The sequence below is a fragment of the Rutidosis leptorrhynchoides genome, chromosome 9 (assembly GCF_046630445.1).
Source record: "Rutidosis leptorrhynchoides isolate AG116_Rl617_1_P2 chromosome 9, CSIRO_AGI_Rlap_v1, whole genome shotgun sequence".
NCBI lineage: Eukaryota > Viridiplantae > Streptophyta > Magnoliopsida > Asterales > Asteraceae > Rutidosis > Rutidosis leptorrhynchoides.
In genome coordinates this window covers 130,985,022-130,993,111 of record NC_092341.1, presented here as the reverse complement: position 1 = coordinate 130,993,111, position 8,090 = coordinate 130,985,022, and positions in this window count along the sequence as shown.

Here is an 8,090-nt window from a genome sequence, read left to right as displayed (position 1 = left end):
ACAACTTTGAAATGCAAACGGTTTGGATAATCAAACTATACTAAATCTTGTGGTTCAAAAACAACGTTTACAAATACACCTATGATTTCACCAACGTTTTTCGTTGACAGTTTTCTATATGTTTCTCAGGTTCATACTTGGCTACTTGATACATGCTTCTGCACACTTTGATTACTTTCTTGGGGTCAAGCATACATGCATACACTAGTGATAGCACCTTTGGATTCAAACTAAATGTTTACATGCATACGCTATGGATAGCATTCGTGATTTTCAACTTATATTATGTCGCAAGTTATTCCATTTATACTTTACAACTTCTGTAAACTTAAACTTGTTGTCGAACCGTTTGGTAAAATAAATTTTGCAAGTCATACACATTTCAAATGAATGCGACATAATTTTGGTCAAACGCGTCTCATTTAGGGACTACGACCACGTAACGGGACCTAAGTTGACGACGCCGTCAATGGCGATTTGTCGGGTCGTCACAGTTGCTATCAGAGCGTTAGTTGTAGGGAACTAGGATATACATTAGTGTGTCTGACAGGGTTGTTAGGACGCATTAGTGAGTCTAGACTACAACCCGATAGTTAGCCATTGCATTCTGACATACATTTGCTATAGATAGCACTTACTTGACTACTTGTGCATTTATACTTGAATCCTACTTAGGTGAACTTCTTAATTGTACCCAACTCTCATCATGCGAACTCGTACTCTGCCACTTTCGAGTAACACATGTAAATTCAAGATCTATATGCGTAAGGATGATGCGACTTCATTCGCTACACTAGTTTGGAAATTCTGTCTTCCCATCTTATTCGCCACCGTCTCGGCTTCCTGTCCACAAGTGTGGTATAACTTTCACAACCATTGTTGTCACTACTCATTACTCACTACTGATATTACACTAGTGTTCCTCACTATATATCACCATCCGTTACTACTACCACTACTATTGATGAGTATCGTCATCACTACCTATCACTACTGTTGTGTACTACTCGTTACGACGATCCATTACTCTCTTTATACCTGGGATACCACTAATCGACTTTGAACATTTTGACGTGAACAATCAGTTATACATTTCCCGCGGGAAACACATTCTCAGAGATTGCACTAGCTCTATCGATTAAATACGAGTCTGGTTAAAGATGTCGTTGCACCTTGTTCATTTGCAATCTCCACGATTACACGAACTTAACCATATAGAGAGGTGTTGGAATGGAGGTATGAACTAATGAAATATAACGACACTTGATCGACGTGGTTATATTACGATAAGTCATACCAAAGTCCCAATGGCTCAAAATGATGGTGGGTAAAGAATTCAAAATCTATTTAATACCTCCAGATCTAGAAAACTTCGATGTAATTTAGTGTGGATTGGTCAGCCAAGGCAAAATCCAACGTCCCTTGTGATCTCAAAACCATTTGTATCCCTATCAAGAACGGTGAACCCTTGTTCATTTATAGCAAAAGAGTTGCACCGGGCTCAACCTCATTTCGTGCCTCAACGTTGAAAAATACCTTCGTATGGGTTGTTTTGCGATTCTAGCCCATGTTAAGAAAGTCGAGACCAATGAGAAGCATGTCGATGATGTGCCAATTATTAGTGACTTTTTCTGAGGTATTTCCCGAAGAATTTCCAAGTCTTCCACCTCATAGGCCGTTGATTTCCAAATCGATCTTATCCCGGGAGCCGCACCGTAGCACGTGCACCGTATAGAATTGCTCCATCCGAAATACAAAAATTACAAAGTCAATTCCAAGAACTACTTGACCGTGGTTTTACCGGACCTAGCCATCCACCATAGGGAGCTCAAATCCTATTCATTAAGAAGAAAAATGGTTCCCTAAGAATGTGTATCGATTATCGTGAACTAAATAAATTACCGGTTGAGAACCGATATCCTCATCCCCGTATCGATGACCTCTTGATCAATTACAAGGACCTCGTGTGTATTCCAAAATCGACCACCATTCCGTTTATCATCAATTGAGGGTTAAGGGAGAAGATGTCTCCAAAACCGTTTTTCGAACTCGCTATGGTAGTTATGAATCTCTTGTAATGCCTTTCAGTGCAACTAATGCCCCGGTTGTATTCCTGGATCTTACGAACTGCGTATACAAGCCTTATCTAGAAAAATTCGTTATCATATTCATAGATGATATCTTAATCTATTCAAAAAGCTAAGAAGAACACGAACAACACCTCCGACTCGTGCTTGAACTCTTGAGACAAGAGCAACTCTATGCCAAATCCTCCAGGTGTGAAGTTTTGGTTAAACGAAGTCTAAATTCTAGGACATGTTGTTAGTGGTCAATGTATTAAAGTCGATCCCGCAAAAATCGAAGCCATACGTAATTGGGAAACCCTCACGACTCCGACTCATATTCGTAATTTTTTTTATCTCGCCCGTTATTACCGAAGATTTATTTTTGACTTTTCCCGTATTGCTCGTCCTTTATGTGACGACCCGGAAATTTTCGACCAAATTTAAACTTGATCTTTATATGTTTCCGACACGATAAGCAAAGTCTGTAATGTTGAAGTCTCAAAAACTTTGAATTGTGTTCATGTATTCATTTACCCTTTGACTATTCCCGATGATTCACGAACAAGAAATTGAAAATAGATTTGTGTGTATTAAATATATATGTATATATAAATAATAATTCGAAATATAATTTGAAGTATTATATGTTGTTGTTATTAAAAATTAATAAAATAAAAATAGGATATTATAATAATTTTTATTTAAAATATATCTATATATATATATATATAAATAAAGTATATTAAAAATAAATATTAAATGATTGTAATAATCGTCTGATGTTCCGATTGATATTAAGCAAGTTAAATTCAAACATATGTAATTTTAAAATAAACGGTGATACTAAAATGAGTTTTATAAATTTTAGGCTTATTAATAATATATTTAGGTGTTGTTTGTCAATTTTAAAACTTTTTATATTTTGCTTGGGGGTTGGGAGTGAATAATTAATATAATTTTTTATTTAATAGTTAATGACCAAACTTTATATCATAATGACCTAAATAAATAAAGATACTTAAATTAAAATTTTGGGATTTTTCGAAGACTTTTATTCGCCCCTGATTTCAAATAGTGCACGATACACGGCCGTGAAGAAGTGTCGGCAGAAGTAACAAAAGTGTGGCTGCTATGAGAATTATGACATGTTCCCTTATTATTATTAAATTATTATTATTAATTATAATATTAATATTAAAATGTACCGTAAGTGTAATTGTGTGATTATATGTATGTAATATGCATATAGTTAGTAGGTGTCTTGAACTAAACATCAAAACTATCTCTCTCTCTCTCTCCAATTATTTTTTTTACTGCGACAAAACCATTGAAACACCACTTTGATCATCACCACCATGAGTTTCCACCGACACCACCTTATACCGCCATCATTTAAACCTGTTTTGGGCTGCTGCTAGTATTTTTTTTATTTACGCCACCACCGCTACAAACTACAACTTACAATGGAAAACAAAGACTCCTATTTACAATACAAATAACCTACTACTCCTAGAATCCTACGTAGGACAAAAACTTCCTGCTAACTAGCTAGACACGTGAAACACTAAATTAAGATCGTGCCATCAAACGTACCCCACGTACTTGATATTTTACAAGGTAACTAATTTATTTACTCTACTACAAAGTCGGTCACGATAATTATTCCACCTACTATTTCTCAACAATTGATTCCATGAGACTCGGTTTACAACCGTGCCAAACCCACCCAAACCATCTCGAAATTTTTGCTGCTGTTACTGTTGCGTTCTTCTTTCCATGTTTCAACGAGCCAAAAACAATACCAAACCCACAACACCCTCCTTTTTGTTTTTTTTTGTTGAAACCGGAATCCAACCATAGTCACCACCATTTCGTTTTTTTACTATTTTCGTTACCATGACAAACCACCCCATACTCGTAGTAAACTGCTACATTTTTTTCTCCCTTTCTTCCTTCGGTTGTGATCCTGTCCAACGAACCAAGAGAACCACCACCCAAAACGTCACCATTAAAACCTTCATACACTGCTGCTGTACATTTTCTGTTTCTGTTCACTTCGAATCCCAAAACAGAATGATCGAAGCATTTTGTTGTTGCTGATATCGATGAAGAACAAGACCACTTAATACCCTTGTTGTTACTATTTTTTTTAAACTATTGAAGAAAGATAACTAAGCGAGACCCTACTCAATTTTATTATTATTTTTTTGTGTTGTTCAATCTCAAAAGCCGGGACCCATTTGTCCTAGTAACTGTCGACGCACCAAAATGTTGATGGCATCTCGGTTGCAGTCAACTATTGGATTACTTCATTTAAACTTGTAACAGCCCATATCATTTTGCAAGCCCAAACAAGTCACAGCCCATTTACAAGGCTAACGAATAGGGACAGCCCATGGATACTTGCAATTGTTTGACAGTTTTGGAGAATTCGAACTTCCTATACGTAGGGAGTTAAATAAAGTCCAAGACTTCCAATTTCTTAACTACATACATGCACACCATGTTCTCCCATGTTTCCTCGAAGAGTAATGCAGCAAACTCACGATTAATTAAGTATGGATAGGTTGATAGTTTAGTTGGTAATGAGATGAAAATGAAAAATGATAACGATATATGATATTGAATGATGATGAATCATGAAGAAGATGATGAGGGTTACGAATTGTGATGTTACTGAATGATGATGAAGAAAAGATTAAATGGGTTTTGCTAGGAAAAAGAAGTAAGACAGAAATATTACGGGTTAACTATAATTAAAATCGGATATTAATAAAAAAATAGAATTGGTTGAATGGCTGAAAGTATTATCGGGTTAGCGGGAGGTCGCGGGTTCAAACCCGGGCTTGGGCATTTTTTAAGGGCTACTTCATTGAGGTAGTTTACTCATTACTCATTTTTATTATTATTATTATTGTTATTATCAGTTATTATTGTTATTAGGTTATTAGTAATATAAAGAACATAATTATTAGTATTGTTAATACAATTAATATTATTATCATTTCTATTAAAATCATTATCCTTAATATTAAAATGATTAATAAAATTATTGTTATTATTATTACTAACATTGATATGAGAATTAACATTATTATTATCATTTAGGTTATTATTATTAGTATCATTATTGAAATTATTATTAATACCATTTATATTAAAAATTATCATTAGCAAAAGTACCATTTTTATTATCACTATTATTATTATTACAAAAAAATTTACAAAAAAATACATTACAAATATATTAATATTATATATTACTAAATTTTTATGACATTAAGTAAGCTATATATAAAATATATTAATTAATATAAATATATATTCATATCATATATAAACCTTGAAATAAACTTCTATTTGTAATATATTATGATAAATGATAAAAATTATATCATTAAACTACTTTAATAAGTATTTACTATATTAATATTAATAAATGTAATATAGAAATAAATATTAACTACTTAAAATATATAGGTTAAATATAACTTAATTAATAATATGATATCTAAATTATAAATATATCAACTCGTTAGTTGTTATTATATGTTTTAATATATATAACTGATATAGCTTCGTGAATCCGAGGCCAACCCTACACTTGTTCAATGACGTCATATGTATTTTTACTACGAAATACAGTATCGTGAGTTTCATTTACTCCCTTTTTAAATGCTTTTGCAATATATATTTTTGGGACTGAGAATACATGCGCTTTTATAAATGTTTTACGAAATAGACACAAGTAAATGAAACTACATTATATGGGTGAATGATCGAAGCCGAATATGCCCCTTTTTTCTTGGTAGCCTAAGAATTAGTAAACCGATCTACTAATTGACGCGAATCCTAAAGATAGATCTATTGGGCCTAATGAACCCCATCCAAAGTACCGGATGCTTTAGTACTTCGAATTGTTTTTATCATGTCCGAAGGATTTCCCGGAATGATAGGGGATATTCTTATATGCATCTTGTTAATGTCAGTTACCAGGTGTTCACCATATAAATGATTTTTGTCTCTATACATGGGACGTATATTTATGAAAACTGGAAATGAAATTCTTGTGGTCTATTAAAATGATGGAAATGAATGATTATGATAAACTAATGAACTCACCAACCTTTTGGTTGACACTTTAAAGCTTGTTTATTCTCAGGTATTAAAGAAATCTTTCGTTGTGCATTAGCTCATTTTAAAGATATTACTTAGAATCATTCATGGCATATTTCAAAAGACGTTGCATTCAAGTCGTTGAGTTCAGTAAAGATTATGGTTAAGTAAATGACAGATTAGATCATTTATAGATAGATATTATGAAATGGTATGCATGCCTGGCAACTTTCGATGTAATGAAAGTTTGTCTTTTAAAACGAATGCAATGTTTGTAAAATGTATCATATAGAGGTCAAATACCTCACGATGTAATCATATGTTATTGTGTTCGTTCTTATGGATTAGGACGGGTCGCTACATGTGGTATCAGAGCGGTGGTCTTAGTGAACCAGGTCTGCATTAGTGTGTCTAACTAATAAGTCGTTAGGATGCATTAGTGCGTCTGGACTTCGACCGTGTCTGCATGTCAAAAGTTTTGCTTATCATTTAATGTCGAAAATTATTTGCTTATCATCCTTAAAGTCTAGACACGTCTTACTGCAGTGATTACATAAATAGTGTATAGACAAAATTCATATCTTAGCGTATCTGCTAATTCATATCTTAGCGTATCTGTTACTGTAAACTTTGCCTGACATATTCCGTAAACTCCTTCGTAATCTACGGGATCTTCTGTACTATGTATAGGTATTCTATGTAATTATAATATCATCCGATATCCGAAAATCATTTCATATCGAAAAATCCTTTATTCAATCGTACGAAATGGAACTCACAACTAGTTCAAGTCCCTCGGATTCCGATATGGAGTCCCACTCCAGCTCCGAAAGCAGCATCACCAGAATGAATCAATCAATCAACCATCCACAATTCATCTGATGGGTTCATAATCGACTTAATCAATGGAGACGAGAAGAGGGCGATCCTTTCCATCAACTAAATTCACCTCTTGGCGAAAAACCTGAAGCACTTACCAGCGAATCCATTCGAAACACCATTTTCACACTCATTTTTCGAATATCTCGCCACGATTATATTCTATCTAAAATTCTAAACCTTATTCATCCGCTCGTTCTGACCGAAAATCATCCCGGAATAATAGAAGAAGTTAACGAACTTCGCGCTCGAGTAAATCAATTTGGAGAATATGGTGCAAAATTTACCAGCTTCAGCAACATCGCCAGCACCAACATCAATACCAGTACCACCAACAACCCAAGTTCAACATCACACACCTCAACATCTCATTCTGTACCTCGAGAATAATCATCGTTCTACATGACGTTCTACATCATTTATCTTCGTTCGATGATATCGGCCAAAAAGTCACGTTTTTACCCCCGATATTGAGCCCTAAAACCATAAAGTTCCAAACTTTATCGCTAAAATAATCACTTTGTTGGTTAATTTGGTAGATTTAGTCATTACAAAGGCTATGTTTCAAGAATCACTAAAAACGGATGAGAAGCGAGGAAAAACTAGCAAAACCGGCTAAGACGATTAACTCGCGTTTAAATAACTTATTTTATAATTTTTGGAAAAGTTTTAATTACTTAACCTCATGTTGTAGGATATTCAATTACAAACGCATGGGCGCAAGAATCGTCAAAAACGGAGCTAAAACGAAGATTCTAGAGCGAAAACGAGAAATCAAGTTACGATCCAGGGAATCAAGGCTGACCAGCACAAAATCCGCCCTGCCATACCACCTACCATCCGCCCTGCCAGTATGCATACACCCTGCCAAAAACGGCTTGCCAGTGTACCCTGCCATACCACCTGCCAGACGTTTTTTTTCAGAAAATTATACCCTGCCATACCACCTGCCATACCACCTGCCAGGCGTTTTTTGGCCAAAAATTACTATTTTGCCCCCAAGCTTTGCTTATAAAAGGAGGGCTTCAC